This window comes from Eretmochelys imbricata, chromosome 14, assembly GCF_965152235.1.
Source record: "Eretmochelys imbricata isolate rEreImb1 chromosome 14, rEreImb1.hap1, whole genome shotgun sequence".
Taxonomy (NCBI): Eukaryota; Metazoa; Chordata; order Testudines; family Cheloniidae; genus Eretmochelys; species Eretmochelys imbricata.
In genome coordinates, this window is record NC_135585.1 from 38,232,511 (window position 1) to 38,249,081 (window position 16,571).

Genomic DNA, 16,571 nt, shown 5'->3' on the forward strand with positions numbered 1-16,571 from the left:
ATCTCATTAGGTGCCTAAAAACCTTTAAAAATCTGGTTCTTAAACAAACAAATGCCCGTGAAAATGAATGAGGAGTGGGCATCCATGTGGCATTTGTGGCTACGAAGACCTAAGTCTACCTCTAAGAGAAATATCCAATCCATTTTTACATTCTTATCTAAGCGACTCAATAAATTACAGCAGCAGCAAGTTCCACAGATCTATCATATAGTTATTTTCTCTTATGCATTCAAGAGTTGAAAAAGATGAATGAAATTTAGAAAGTGAGAAAGTAAGTGGAGAGAGAAGGAAGTATGTTACAGATGAACCAATTACTCACTGGGAAACCTATTCCTTCCAAACAGATATGGCCCAGTAGGTCACATTACCAAGTATACAAAAAATATGTCTTAATACAAGTGGTTTAAAGTATATTTCTGGGATCCTCTCTCTCTTTCTCTCTCTCTCTCTCTAGTGGACCTAACTTATTAGCTTTTGCAGACAGAACTAGCCAGAACAGACCCCCTTCACACATTATATTCTCTCCTTAGAATGAGGAGTTCTTGGATTCTGAGGAAAAAAATGCATTGCGAGCCATATTTTTTCCTCCAGCTATAAATCAAACATTTAAAGGTTTCATACACAAAATCTTCCTACTTATTGCATACATTTCTATATTGATTAGAATCTCATTGCATTACCATTTTGTCATCACCCTGCTGTCTTTTTCCCTTACCTGCTTCGTTTATGTATGGCAATTCAACAGGTCCAAGAAATAAGACTAATTTATATTCCTCAGAAGTGCTCTTGGGATTTGGTCTCAACAGAATTTCACTGTCTTCTCAAGAATGTGCCAAACCCCTGGCTTAGTGAGGACGATGTCCTTGTTTAAAGAAGAGCACTGGAAGTTAGGAGACCTTGGTTCTGTGTCTCCATTGACTTGCTGATGGACCACTGTGAAATTGTTTAAGTTCTCAGTTTCTCCGTTTGTAAAAGACAAAAGGCCAGATTTCTCAAGGTATTTAGATGCCTACTGAAATTTCCAGAAGCACCTAGGAACCTACAACTCATTGATTTCTGTGGATGTTAGGTGCCTATGTCCTTTTAATAATCTCACTAGGTGACTAAATACTTTTTAAAATCTGTCCCTAAGTGGCTGCCCAAAGTTAGGCAACTACGTCCACATTTAGGCAACCTAATAGGTGCTCTAAGATACAGAAGTATAAAGCACCAGAGGTTAAAGACATTCAGATGTCTGAAGATAGGCAGATAAGCACCTAGTGGGAATTTCAGAAGTACCTACGTAGGTTAAGCACATAACTCCAATTGAATTCAATGGGGTTTAGGTGCCTAGGCCTTTGAAAATCCCACTAGACACCTAATAACCTTTGAAAATCTGGTTCTAAGACACTTTGGTGCTTTTGAAATATTTGCCTCCAGTCTACACAAAAAGTTGTACTGACATAATGAAAGGTGTGATTTTATACCAATTTAGCTAAAACAGTGCAACTTTGTGTGTGGATATTATATTGGTTTAAACCTCATGTACATCAATTTTCAGGTGCAAACTGAACTGATATAACCAGTTTCAACCTAAGAGTCCACAAAGGCACAAAAGTTGCAGTGGACTAAATAAACATATTGAAGTTAAGTTGCTGTGTCTTCTCTGTATAGACAAGCCCTAGGGCCAGATTTTTAAAAGTATTTAGGCACCTAGTGGAATTTTCAAACCTTTTAGTGGCCTAACATCCATTTAAATCAATGTTTTAGGTACCAAGGTGCTTTTCAAAATCCCACCAGGTGCCTAAATACCTCAACTAATCTGGCCCTAAATCACTTTTGAAAATAGGATTGACAGTTAAATTTTCAAGTGCAGCTAATTGACTAAAGAGCCAATGAGACTTAAGCTCCTAAGTCACCTAGGTGCTTTAGGAAATTTTACCCTAAGGCTCCCTAGTGTGCTTGAATGTCGTATAGTTTGAATTCTAGGGACTTCAATGGAAGTTAGACACCAAGGTGCTTTTGAAGATCCTGCTAGGCACCTGTTTGTCTCTTTAGCACCTTTATACCTTTGAGGATCTCAGCCCTAGTGCTTAGCTACCCAGTTCCACCGGGTTGTCATTGTGCTCATGAAATCCTGAACTGCTCAGAGCATTTGCCATCCACATGGGTGTGAAAATTACTGAGCAATATCAGGCATCATCCCGGTAAATACAATGGGAATTTGCTGGGCTAAGGACTGAATAAAATTTACGTCGGGGTAAAATAATTGCTGAAATTATGCACCTGATCTCCCTTCCCCTTCCAGAGATTTAGGCTGGGATTTTCGAAGGCGACTAAGGGAGTTAGGTTTCCAACTCCAATTTAAATTAATGAAATTTGGGCACCTAAATTCCTTTAGGCACATTTGAAAATACCAGGTTTCAGAGTAACAGCCGTGTTAGTCTGTATTCGCAAAAAGAAAAGGAGTACTTGTGGCACCTTAGAGACTAACCAATTTATTTGAGCATGAGCTTTCGTGAGCTACAGCTCACTTCATCAGATGCATACCGTGGAAACTGCAGCAGACTTTATATATACACAGAGAATATTCTCTGTGTATATTTAAAGTCTGCTGCAGTTTCCACGGTATGCATCTGATGAAGTGAGCTGTAGCTCACGAAAGCTCATGCTCAAATAAATTGGTTAGTCTCTAAGGTGCCACAAGTACTCCTTTTCTTTTTGAAAATACCAGTCCACTTTGGCATGGACTTAATTGAGGCAGGACTGGCCCCTAAAGCAGAAGCTACTCCCCATAATAGTGTAATACATGTGAGAAGAGAATCAGGATCTGTGACTTTATGGCCCTCAACTCTGTGAGAGATTCATGATAACATCGCTAGGCTTGGCAACATGGACACCCCATTCTAAATGATAGGTCAGAGCTCCTAAATGTAAATGAGCTGCAAAGATGAGAGCATGTGTGTTTGTGGCTAGAATACAGAAATTGTGACTTGTTCCAGTTCAGAGCCAGTGGGCAGATTCCGTACGCCTTAGGGTGAAAATCGTCCTGTACAGAGAAGTACTTACCATACACCTAACCCTCACAGTGTCACTTAAGGAGGTCTTCAGTAGTGCACTGGGTGAATTCGACTCCTCATCTCAGCATGGGACACAGGACCAAAGACATAGGTTGATAGAAATCTACAGTTGATATAGTGAGTTGATGACCTGTATGATATGAATTAGTAAGTCTTTGCTCACATTGTGGTGGAGAAATATCAACATTGCATTTGTCACCAGTTTTCACCCTGTTGTTGGAGTCTAAGGAAAGCATCTGTAACAATGACCAGTGCCTGGTGTTGGAAGAGTGCTACACATGGGTCTAATCTGGTGAATAAATGTGGACAGGCCAGGGTAATACTTATGCTAAGCTCACTGGCTTCAGCCAAGTCTTTGCTTGACATGAGTGTTGCTTGCGAAATTCGTCCGTGTGGAGAGACTTGTTTAAAGAATGCTTACAGCAGCTGGGTAAGACAAAGGAGTTTTGTACTGTGTTGAAGGACATAGATAAAACGAAGTTAAACAGTACAATACATAAAAGGTATTGCCAAAAAGTCCCTGTATTGTGAAAAACAGAAAAGTCCCTATATTTGAGTGGTACAATCCAAGTAAATAAACCAATTGGAAAAGGGACACGATGACATGAAAGTAGCCTGGACAGAAAAAGTTTTGTAAACTGAAGCCTGCACATGTATATACTATGGGTAAGGTAAGGCACAATGCTTAATGTTGATTGGACGGTCAGATAACATGTAAAGGTATAAATATGCTAGAGTGTAAGGGAATAGTCAGACCCTCGTAGGAAAAATCGACAGTGACTACGCCCCCAAGAAAAGGTAATTGGGCAATATCTTTTTCTGTATATCTGTCATTCATTGCTTTTATGGTAATTGTAACGTGCAGGGCCTTGCTTTTGGTTCAAAGAAAGGTTTGAATGAATAAACCTGACTGTCTCAGTGTCGAGTGTATGGTAATCCTCACCAAATGCTCGTCCTTCAGAAAGAGCTGTAAGAGGCCACATGCAGAAGCAGTTATGGGAACAGCCTGCCCATACTGGAAGTTTCTTCTGTTAGTACAAGCAAATGGGAACAAGAACAAATGTAATGCATGATAGCAACTGAGAGCTGAACAGAATGTTCAGCCACCCATGGGATCATAAACTGTTCCTCAGAAAGTAGCTCATGTGTAACTTTTTCACATGACCTCAGAAAGGATGTAAACATTCTGTGGAGAACTAATCATAAGGGAGTTTGCAAACGTACAAAATAACTCTTCCTCTCCCAAAGACCTTGTATTTTCCATCAATATCTGAAGCAACCACCGAACTTGATCTGAGGTTAGAAAATTATTTTAACTTTGTTAAAAGGGTATTATCTAGACCATCACTGACAGTGTTTGTCTAACCTGCTCTTAAAAATCTCCAAAGATAGGGATTCCACAACTTCCCTAGACAATTTATTTCAGTGCTTAACTACCCTGACAATTCAGAAGTTTTTCCTAATGTCCAACCTAAACTGCCCTTGTTGCAATTTAAGCCCGTTGCTTCTTGTTCTATCTTCACAGGTTAATAAGAACAATTTACCTCCCTCCTCCTTGTAACAACCTGTCATAAATATAAGGGGAAGGGTAAACACCTTTGAAATTCCTCCTGGCCAGGGGAAAGCTCCTCTCACCTGTAAAGGGTTAAGAAGCTAAAGGTAACCTCGCTGGCACCTGACCAAAATGACCAATGAGGAGACAAGATACTTTCAAAAGCTGGGAGGAGGGAGAGAAACAAAGGGTCTGTGTCTGTCTGTATGCTGTGCTTGGCCAGGGATAGACCAGGAATGGAGTCTTAGAACTTTTAGTAAGTAATCTAGCTAGGTATGTGTTAGATTATGATTTCTTTAAATGGCTGAGAAAAGAATTGTGCTGAATAGAATAACTATTTCTGTCTGTGTACCTTTTTTTTGTAACTTAAGGTTTTGCCTAGAGGGGTTCTCTATGTTTTCTAATCTAATTACCCTGTAAGATATCTACCATCCTGATTTTACAGGGGGGATTTCTTCATTTCTATTTACTTCTATTTTCTATTAAAAGTCTTCTTGTAAAAAACTGAATGTTTTTTCATTGTTCTCAGATCCAAGGGTTTGGGTCTGTGGTCACCTATGCAAATTGGTGAGGCTTTTTATCCAACATTTCCCAGGAAAGGGGGGGTGCAAGTGTTGGGAGGATTGTTAATTGTTCTTAAGATCCAAGGGTCTGGGTCTGTAGTCACCTAGGTAAATTGGTGAGGCTTTTTACCAAACCTTGTCCAGGAAGTGGGGTGCAGGGTTTTGGGAAGTATTTTGGGGGGAAAGACGCGTCCAAACAGCTCTTCCCCAGTAACCAGTATTAGTTTGGTGGTGGTAGCGGCCATTCCAAGGACCACGGGTGGAATACTTTGTACCTTGGGGAAGTTTTGACCTAAGCTGGTAAAGATAAGCTTAGGAGGTTTTTCATGCAGGTCCCCACATCTGTACCCTAGAGTTCAGAGTGGGGGAGGAACCTTGACATGGTGGCATAGTGGTGGGATTAACCTGAAATCATTTTGAGATCCAGTTGAGATTTTTTGAACTAGAAATACAGATTTTAAAAAGGAATTTTTTTTTCCTGTGGCTTTGAAGCAGTTGAAACTGAAAGCAGATTGTTTTTTCTCTGCTTTGTGGCCAAGCAGAGACAAAAGGGGATTATCTTGTGAATTGCAGGTTTTCTTTGCCTGGAGGCAGGGTACTTAACTCCTGCAGGGAAATTCACAGTCTTCCAACCCAGAGGTTTTTTTTTTCTTTTCTTCCTAAAAGTAAATAGGGGGTGTGTGTTCTACCCATTTGCTTTTTCTTTGGGCTGGGTAAGCAGGGTTCCAAGTAGTTGGAGATTTTTTGCTTTAATTTGGGCCCAGAGCAGAGACAAGGGAATTGTCTTTTTCTGTAGGCTGACAATCACTATCAGAGAATAGGTATTCTATTCCAGCACAGCAAAATTTTACAGCCAAGTTTTGTTTGTTTATTTCTAAACCTCGGGTGTAAAGTTAGTTAAAAACAGAGAGGTTAGAATGACCAAATCCTCAGCTCGACTACAGCTGGAATTAGCCAAATTTCAGGCTGAGGAAAGACAAAGGGAACATGAAAGACAGATAGAACTCATGCGGCTGAAGAAGGAACAAGAAAGGGAGGCAGAACAACACCAAGCGGCTGCTCACAGGAGAGCTATGGAAGCGAGGGACAAAGAACTGGAGGAGAAGGAAAAAGAGAGGAAGTATGTGGAGGAGATGGAGAAGATAAAGGCTCAGCAGAATATCCCAACAAACCCTAGTAATCCTTCTCCAAGTACCACTTCCCATCCCAGAAAGTTCCCCACCTACAAGGCAGGCGATGATACTGAGGCCTTCCTAGAAAACTTCGAAAGGGCCTGCCTTGGGTACAACATCTCTACTGACCAATACATGGTAGAGCTGAGGCCGCAGCTCAGTGGACCCTTAGCTGAGGTGGCAGCTGAAATGCCTAAAGAACACATGAACAAGTATGAACTGTTTAAATCCAAGGCGAGAGTCAGAATGGGGATAACACCCGAGCAGTCTCGTCGGAGGTTCAGAGCCCTAAGGTGGAAACCAGACATGTCATTTACCCGACATGCCTACCACATTGTGAAACATTGGGATGCCTGGATATCAGGAGCAAGTGTTGAATCTCCAGTAAATTTGCCCTTCCTAATGCAAATGGAACAATTCTTAGAGGGTGTTCCTGAGGAAATAGAAAGATACATCCTAGATGGGAAACCCAAAACTGTAATTGAGGCAGGAGAGATTGGAGCCAGATGGGTGGAGGTGGCAGAGAAGAAGAAAACTGGTCGCAGTTGGAGCGGAGACCAGAAGGGACCACCCCAGACCACACCCTATTACCGGGGGCCGCCCAAGGCCCCACCTACCTCCCAAAGAACCCTCCAGACCCCTTATCATCCTGCCACCCCGTTCTCCAGCAACCCTCCTCACCCCAGTGACCCGTCAGCTGGACGATGTTTTAAATGTAACGAGCTGGGGCATGTAAAGGCCAACTGCCCCAAGAACCCCAACAGATTACAGTTCATTGCACCGGAATCACACCAGAGGTCCACAGGCCCAGATACTTCCCAGATACCCTTGGAGCGGAGGGAAACTGTGAGTGTGGGCGGGAAGAAGGTCACCGCGTGGAGGGACACCGGAGCACAAGTGTCAGCCATCCATGCTTCCTTAGTGGACCCCAATTTAATCAACCCAGAGATCCAAGTGACAATTCAACCCTTCAAGTCCAACTCTTTCAATTTGCCTACAGCCAAGTTGCCTGTCCAGTACAAGGGCTGGTCAGGAATGTGGACTTTTGCAGTCTATGATGATTATCCCATCCCCATGCTGTTGGGGGAAGACTTGGCCAATCATGTGAAGCAGGCCAAGAGGGTGGGAATGGTCACCCGCAGCCAGGCTAAACAAGCCGTGAGGCCTAGCTCTGTTCCGGAAACTTCTATCAGGACCCAGTCAGAGGTGATGGACCCGGACCCCAGGCCAATGTCTGCAACAGCAGTAGTGGATCCAGTCCCAGAGACCCAGACGGAACCAGTCCCAGAACCGGAACCAGCCGAACAACCAACACCAGACCCCGTGCCAGCACTGAATCCAGTACTTGCAACCTCAACACCAGAGGGCCCCACCGAACCTGAACTGGCAGCAGCCGATAACCCTACACAAGAGGCTCAGCCGGAGCCTGAATCCCAACCTAGTGCACCAGCGGAGAGCGGTTCACAGTCAACAGAAACAGCTCCATCCCCTATATTGCTTCCAGAGGGACCAAGCCTAGGTCCACAATCCAATGAGGGACTGATGTCTCCAGCATCAAGGGAACAGTTCCAGACCGAACAGGAAGCAGATGAAAGCCTCCAGAGAGCTTGGACAGCGGCACGGAGCAACCCACCGCCTCTCAGCTCTTCTAATCGATCCAGGTTTGTTGTAGAAAGAGGACTTTTATACAAGGAAACTCTTTCTGGTGGACACCAGGAAGACTGGCATCCTCAGAGACAGTTGGTAGTTCCAACTAAATACCGGGCCAAGCTCTTGAGCTTAGCCCATGATCACCCTAGTGGCCATGCTGGGGTGAACAGGACCAAAGACCATTTGGGGGGATCATTCCACTGGGAGGGAATGGGCAAGGATGTTTCTACCTATGTCCAGTCTTGTGAGGTGTGCCAAAGAGTGGGAAAACCCCAAGACCAGGTCAAAGCCCCTCTCCAGCCACTCCCCATCATTGAAGTTCCATTTCAGCGAGTAGCTGTGGATATTCTGGGTCCTTTTCCGAAAAAGACAGCCAGAGGAAAGCAGTACATACTGACTTTCATGGATTTTGCCACCCGATGGCCGGAAGCAGTAGCTCTAAGCAACACCAGGGCTAAAAGTGTATGCCAGGCACTAGCAGACATTTTTGCCAGGGTAGGTTGGCCCTCCGACATCCTCACAGATGCAGGGACTAATTTCCTGGCAGGAACTATGAAAAACCGTTGGGAAGCTCATGGGGTAAATCACTTGGTTGCCACTCCTTACCACCATCAAACAAATGGCATGGTGGAGAAGTTTAATGGAACTTTGGGGGCCATGATACGTAAATTCGTAAATGAGCACTCCAATGATTGGGACCTAGTGTTGCAGCAGTTGCTCTTTGCCTACAGAGCTGTACCACATCCCAGTTTAGGGTTTTCCCCATTTGAACTTGTATATGGCCGTGAGGTTAAGGGGCCATTGCAGTTGGTGAAGCAGCAATGGGAGGGATTTACACCTTCTCCAGGAACTAACATTCTGGACTTTGTAACCAACCTACAAAACACCCTCCGAACCTCTTTAGCCCTTGCTAAAGAAAACTTACAGGATGCTCAAAAAGAGCAAAAAGCCTGGTATGATAAACATGCCAGAGAGCGTTCCTTCAAAGTAGGAGACCAGGTCATGGTCTTAAGGGCGCTCCAGGCCCATAAAATGGAAGCATCGTGGGAAGGGCCATTCACGGTCCAGGAGCGCCTGGGAGCTGTTAATTATCTCATAGCATTCCCCACCTCCAACCGAAAGCCTAAGGTGTACCATATTAATTCTCTAAAGCCCTTTTATTCCAGAGAATTAAAGGTTTGTCAGTTTACAGCCCAGGGAGAAGATGATGCTGAGTGGCCTGAAGGTGTCTACTACGAAGGGAAATGTGCTGGTGGTGTGGAAGAGGTGAACCTCTCCATGACCCTTGGGCGTATGCAGCGACAGCAGATCCAGGAGCTGTGCACTAGCTACGCGCCAACGTTCTCAGCCACCCCAGGACTGACTGAACGGGCATACCACTCCATTGACACAGGTAATGCTCACCCAATTAGGGCCCAACCTTACCGGGTGTCTCCTCAAGCTAAAACTGCTATAGAACGGGAGATCCAGGATATGTTACAGATGGGTGTAATCCGCCCCTCTGAAAGTGCATGGGCATCTCCAGTGGTTCTAGTTCCCAAACCAGATGGGGAAATACGTTTTTGCGTGGACTACCGTAAGCTAAATGCTGTAACTCGCCCAGACAACTATCCAATGCCACGCACAGATGAACTGTTAGAGAAACTGGGACGGGCCCAGTTCATCTCTACCTTGGACTTAACAAAGGGGTACTGGCAGGTACCGCTAGATGAATCTGCCAAGGAAAGGTCAGCCTTCATCACACATCTCGGGCTGTATGAATTTAATGTACTCCCTTTCGGGCTGCGAAATGCACCCGCCACTTTCCAAAGACTTGTAGATGGTCTCCTAGCGGGATTAGGAGAATATGCAGTCGCCTACCTTGATGATGTGGCCATATTTTCGGATTCCTGGGCAGACCACCTGGAACATCTACAAAAAGTCCTTGAGCGCATAAGGGAGGCAGGACTAACTGTTAAGGCTAAGAAGTGTCAAATAGGCCTAAACAGAGTGACTTACCTTGGACACCAGGTGGGTCAAGGAACTATCAGCCCCCTACAGGCCAAAGTGGATGCTATCCAAAAGTGGCCTGTCCCAAAGTCAAAGAAACAGGTTCAATCCTTCTTAGGCTTGGCTGGTTATTACAGACGATTTGTACCGCACTACAGCCAAATCGCTGCCCCACTGACAGACCTAACCAAAAAGAAACAGCCAAATGCTGTTCAGTGGACCGGAAAGTGTCAGAAGGCCTTTAACAAGCTTAAAGCGACACTCATGTCTGACCCTGTACTAAGGGCCCCAGACTTTGACAAACCGTTCCTAGTAACCACAGATGCATCCGAGCGTGGTGTGGGAGCAGTTTTAATGCAGAAAGGACCTGATCAAGAATTCCACCCTGTAGTGTTTCTCAGCAAAAAACTGTCTGAGAGGGAAAGCAACTGGTCAGTCACTGAAAAAGAATGTTATGCCATTGTCTACGCTCTGGAAAAGCTACGCCCATATGTTTGGGGACGGCGTTTCCACCTGCAAACCGACCATGCTGCACTGAAGTGGCTTCACACCGTCAAAGAAACTAACAAAAAACTTCTTCGGTGGAGTTTAGCTCTCCAAGATTTTGATTTCGACATCCAACACATCTCAGGAGCTTCTAACAAAGTGGCTGATGCACTCTCCCGTGAAAGTTTCCCAGAATCAACTGGTTAAAATCGTCCTTAAGATGTGGAAAATATTGTTAGTCTTTATGTACTTGGTAGTATATTTAGAGATGCATGTGTCTTATTAACTCTGTTTTTCCTAGAGCTCCAGGAAGAAATCCCAGCCAGTGTTTCACCCTAGCTGAGATTTGGGGGGCGTGTCATAAATATAAGGGGAAGGGTAAACACCTTTGAAATTCCTCCTGGCCAGGGGAAAGCTCCTCTCACCTGTAAAGGGTTAAGAAGCTAAAGGTAACCTCGCTGGCACCTGACCAAAATGACCAATGAGGAGACAAGATACTTTCAAAAGCTGGGAGGAGGGAGAGAAACAAAGGGTCTGTGTCTGTCTGTATGCTGTGCTTGGCCAGGGATAGACCAGGAATGGAGTCTTAGAACTTTTAGTAAGTAATCTAGCTAGGTATGTGTTAGATTATGATTTCTTTAAATGGCTGAGAAAAGAATTGTGCTGAATAGAATAACTATTTCTGTCTGTGTACCTTTTTTTTGTAACTTAAGGTTTTGCCTAGAGGGGTTCTCTATGTTTTCTAATCTAATTACCCTGTAAGATATCTACCATCCTGATTTTACAGGGGGGATTTCTTCATTTCTATTTACTTCTATTTTCTATTAAAAGTCTTCTTGTAAAAAACTGAATGTTTTTTCATTGTTCTCAGATCCAAGGGTTTGGGTCTGTGGTCACCTATGCAAATTGGTGAGGCTTTTTATCCAACATTTCCCAGGAAAGGGGGGGTGCAAGTGTTGGGAGGATTGTTAATTGTTCTTAAGATCCAAGGGTCTGGGTCTGTAGTCACCTAGGTAAATTGGTGAGGCTTTTTACCAAACCTTGTCCAGGAAGTGGGGTGCAGGGTTTTGGGAAGTATTTTGGGGGGAAAGACGCGTCCAAACAGCTCTTCCCCAGTAACCAGTATTAGTTTGGTGGTGGTAGCGGCCATTCCAAGGACCACGGGTGGAATACTTTGTACCTTGGGGAAGTTTTGACCTAAGCTGGTAAAGATAAGCTTAGGAGGTTTTTCATGCAGGTCCCCACATCTGTACCCTAGAGTTCAGAGTGGGGGAGGAACCTTGACACAACCTTTCATGTACTTGAAAACTGTTATCATGTCCCCCCTCAGTCTTCTAGTCTCCAGACTAAACAAGCCCTTTCCCTCCCCCCCCCCCCATCTTCCCTCATAGATCATGTTTTCTAGACCTTCAATCATTTTTGTTGTTTTTCTCTGGACTTTCTCCAATTTGTCCACATCTTTCCTGAAATGTGGTGCCCAGAACTGGACACAATATGCCAGTTGAGGCCTAATCAGCGCGGAATAGAGCAGAAGAATTACTTCTCGTGTCTTGCTTATAACACTCCTGTTAATACATCCCAGAATGATGTTTGCTTTTTGTTTTGAAACAGCGTTACACTATTGACTCATGTTTAGCTTGTGATCCACTGTGGCCCCAAGATCCCTTTCCACAGTACTCCTCCCTGGGCAGTCATTTCCCATTGTGTATATGTGCAACTGATTGTTCCTTCCTAAGTGGAGTACTTTGCATTTGTCTTCATAGAATTTCATTCTATTTACTTCAGACCATTTCTCCAGTTTGTCTAGATCATTTTGAACTTTAATCCTATCCTATCTATCTAATCAATCGTCTTCTTAGTGTCCAACTTGGTTCTGAGTGCTTACAGTTCACTACCTTACAAACGAGGTATTTTTTTAAAGGAATTCAATATTTTTAACATAATTTACTGTGAAAGGCATACAGTTCCCTGCAAGCCAATAAGGTCTCATTGGTACAAGGAAAGTCTTGAAAGTCTTGAAAGTAGGAGGAAAGTCTTGAAAAGATTAACTCTACCATTCAGCTGAGATGAGTCCTTCTTTTTATGGAGAAAATAGAATGTCACGGCTGTTTTCATCATTTTCATCATGATAAAGAGCAGGCAAGTAGATTTTGTCAATCAGGTGTTTTAACTGTTCTGGAAATTTTGCTAGGTTCAGCTCTTTCCATCAGTAGAGACTGAATAAAAAGAGCCAGATCCTCAGTTGGTCTAAATAATCGTAGCTCCATTGACAGGTCTGCTGAGAGAAATTTGGAGGCCCGGTAAATTATGTTTTCCCCCTCCCATTTCACCCTAAATAGATAGTTTTGTGGGGGCACTGAGCTCAGGACCTCAGTACAATTGTTCCACCTTCCCTCTCTCATCAGCCCTGTCTATTGATAATTCACACCAGCTGAAGGTTTGCCCAGTGAGAAGATTTGCTGAATGATGAGTTGCAGTAAGTTCCATTTTTTAAAAATGTTTAAAAATTTTATTTATTTTCCTCACTTTACTCATGTGAGTGGAACCTTTGACTTCAAAGGAATCATTCATGTGAGTAAATTTAGGCATTTTTATTTTATATATGTCTATATATGCAAGTTTATTTATGTATTAACTGTTTGCAGAATCAGGGCATTAGATGTTATTCATAGGATATTATTCATAACAAAATAAATGGTTTATATTGAAGAGGGAGAAAATATAATTGTTGATTGCCCGTGTTGATTAGACTTTGATATAAAATATTTAAGGCTAGGATTTTCAAAGTTGTCTGAGGGAGTTAGGCACCCAACTCCATTACATTTCATAACTCTCTTCAGATCCTTTGCAAATTCAAATCTAAATAGGGAGGGGGACTAAATTTAGGTTATGAAAAATGAAAAATCAGAAAACCCAAAACAAGCAATCAAACAAAAATTCAGAACATTCACTGTAAAAGTCATTGATAGATTTCAAGTTAGGGACAACGTTTTCAAAAGTGGCTTCTAATGCTGAATGCCTCAAATTTGAGACCTCAGCATTAATCCATCTGTGAAGGAAACTTTTGGCCAGCACTGGGAACCTGATATTTTTTTCTGAAGGTGTTTTTGAAACTCGGCATATTACAGTTTTGCTGTATTTGTGGGGCTTGCGGTCTGTTGCTTAGCACAGGTGTCTAGGAGTGAGGGTACCTGGATTCTGTGCCGAGCTCTTTCAGGGATGCATAGAATAGCTGTTGTATCAAAGGAACAGGAATCAGTACACTTGGGTTCTATTCCCATTCTTTGAGGGGAGTTAGGATCGTGGTTGGAGCAGAGCGGGGGCTGAGAATCAGGGCTCCTGGGTTCTACTAACGGTTCTGGTTGAGAAGTATGTTTGACTGACTAAATGGGGAAAAGAATTGCAGACTCCTGGCACAGCTGGTCAAAAATGTTTGAAATTCACAGTTTTGATGAAATTCTTCATCAGAATTTAAAATTCTCATAAAAAAGGGATGCATTTTTTGTGATTTTTTTTAGGAAAATTGCTTCCTTTGTTCTTTGGTCCTCTCTGGTCCTGAACTTTGCTGTAATTGGCTCACTGCATGACCTTGCACACCTCAGTATCAATTTGTCAAAGGAGGTTGCAACTGACTCATTTTCAACCACCAAAAATGAATGCTGGTTTATAGATGTAAATGGTTATTTATGCTCCAAAATTGAGTAGCTGTCCTCTGAACTGCAACTTTGTATTACATCCCTGCTCCAACTTGGGACTTCAGCAGGCTTAGAACCTGAGACTTTCTGCACAAAAAGAATTAAATGTCCTCTCGCATTGTAGGAAGGAAATTGACAGGTACAAATCTCATGTGTTCAGTATTGACCTAAGTCTGCTCCCACTGACTCAATGACAAAAATCCTATTGACTTCCTCGGGAGCAGAAATAGGCCTATACTGAGAACTTTTGAAAAGCTCACCCTATTTAGCAGGGATGTTCAAAAGAGACGATGGGGTTTTATTCACTTCTAAAGGAATCTCAGATTGTGCTGAATGCCTAACACCCATAGGTCTCATTTGAAAATGATTTGGCTCCTGAATCCTGAATAATTTACAGGAAAAATGTTGTTTTTTCTGTTGAAATTTTTCAGGGTTTTATCAAAAGGACAACCCCCACCCCCACACACACACCCAGAAAACAACTTTTTATTTGAAAATTTTCAATTTAAAACAACAAAAATATAAATTAAAATAAAATCAATCTTGGGCTTTGGATGCTGACTGTGGAAAAAACATGTTTCATTGACAAAAACTAAAAATAGTTTTTTCAAGGAACACCTGAAAATGGGATTTCTATCATGAAAGTTTCTTTTTGGTCCAAAAGCCACTTTCCACTGGAAAAAAAGTTTCCACAGGAAAATTTAAGACAAGCTTAAATTCACCCTGTGAGCAGGAAGGCTCCAGAAATGTACTAGCAATAGGATATTTTCAGCCTTAAACCATTATTTCCTGCCTCTTTTAATTATCTGCTCTTTCTGTGCATCAAAATCATCTGCATCCCACAAAGCCACAGTTGTGTTTAATCAGTTTAATTTCATGTCTTCATTTGTTTTGGCAGGTAAAACAGCTGACCGCACTGGAAAAGGGCTACCACACCAGTGTGAAGGAATTTATTCTCCTGGGATTCCCTGGGACCCAATATTTGCAGATATTGCTCTTTGTGCTCTTCCTTGTCACAGGAAATGTGGCGATCATAGTCCTAGTGGCAACCAGCCGACACCTTCGCACCCCAATGTACTTCCTTCTCTGCAATTTCTCCTTCCCGCAGGTATGGCAGACCACAGCTTGTATCCCAAAGACGCTTGCCAACTTTGTGTCCCAAAGCAAATCCATCTTCTTCGTCAGCTGTGTCCTACGGATGTATTTTGTTTTCTCCCTAGGATGCACAGAGATTTTCTCTTGGCTGTCATGGCCTACGACTGCTATTTGGCTATATGCTATCCTTTGCTCTACAGCTCCATCCTGAACAGCACCTTGACTGCTCAGCTGGCTGTTGGCTCTTGGTTGTGTGGTTTCCTGGCTATTTCTGTCCCAGCATTTCTGATCACCAGGTTGTCCTTCTGTACCCTAGTGTCATCAATCACTTCTCTGGGGACATAGCACCGTGGATAGTTCTTTCCTGCACAGATACCTACCTTATTGATCCGGTGGCCTTTATCATCTCCTTCATCGTCATCCTGGGCTCCTGTGTCATAACCCTGCTCTCCTACATTTATATCATCTCCACTGTACTGACAATCCCATCAGATAAGGAATGGAGAAGGGCCTTTTTAACTTGCTCTTCCCATCTCACAGTTGTGATTATCTGGTACGGTTCGACCATTTTCCTACATGTCAACCCTTCCATGCAGAACTCACTGGAATTGACCAAAATAGTCACCGTCTTGAATACTATTGTCACACCCCAGTTGAACCCTTTCATCTACACACTGAGGAACCCAGAGGTAAAAGAAGCCCTGAGGCATGTATTCAGGGAAGCGATGTTTTTCAAAATGTGCTGGAGGTCATTGGCTGTCACAGAAAATGTGGTGAAAGAAAAATGAGTCTGAACATGGAAGATATACCAAAGTTGATAGGGTACTGAAAAAACAACAACAATCCCTGAGGGCCAGAAGTCTAAAGGTAATTAGATGCCTAACTCCAATGGAAATCAATGTGAGTTAGGTGACTAAATACCTTTAACAATCTGGTCCTTAGTGTCTCACATCCTTGAACATTTACAGCCAGATTGTTAAATGTATTTAGGTGCCTAATTGGATTTTCTATGAGTTTTAAGGGCCTAGATGCTTTTTAAAACCCCACTAAGCAGCTAAATACTTTTCAAAATCCAGCCCTTATGCATTATTATCCTCTTACTTTGTATTTAATTTAAAATAAAACAAATTGAACATGTGCCAATTATTTATTTATATTAAAGCATGGCCTGTGGAGAGGATAGAGATATCGACAGGCTTGGCAGAATTCAATTTTTATTTTTTATAATTTTGACAGAAAATATCAAGGTTTATTTGTAAGCATTTTTTAAAAAAATATTGTCTATTTTTATTTTCACACTTGTGGGAAAT

At 42.7% G+C, this 16,571-nt stretch overlaps 2 pseudogenes across 1 annotated transcript in view; one reads left to right on the forward strand and one right to left on the reverse strand.

Moving 5' to 3' along the window:
* LOC144275109 (uncharacterized) overlaps nt 1–16,571 on the reverse strand; it is an 807,364-nt pseudogene that overhangs the window by 339,075 nt on the left and 451,718 nt on the right. The window lies entirely within an intron of this gene.
* On the forward strand, nt 3,722–16,049 carry LOC144274861 (olfactory receptor 6F1-like; annotated as a pseudogene).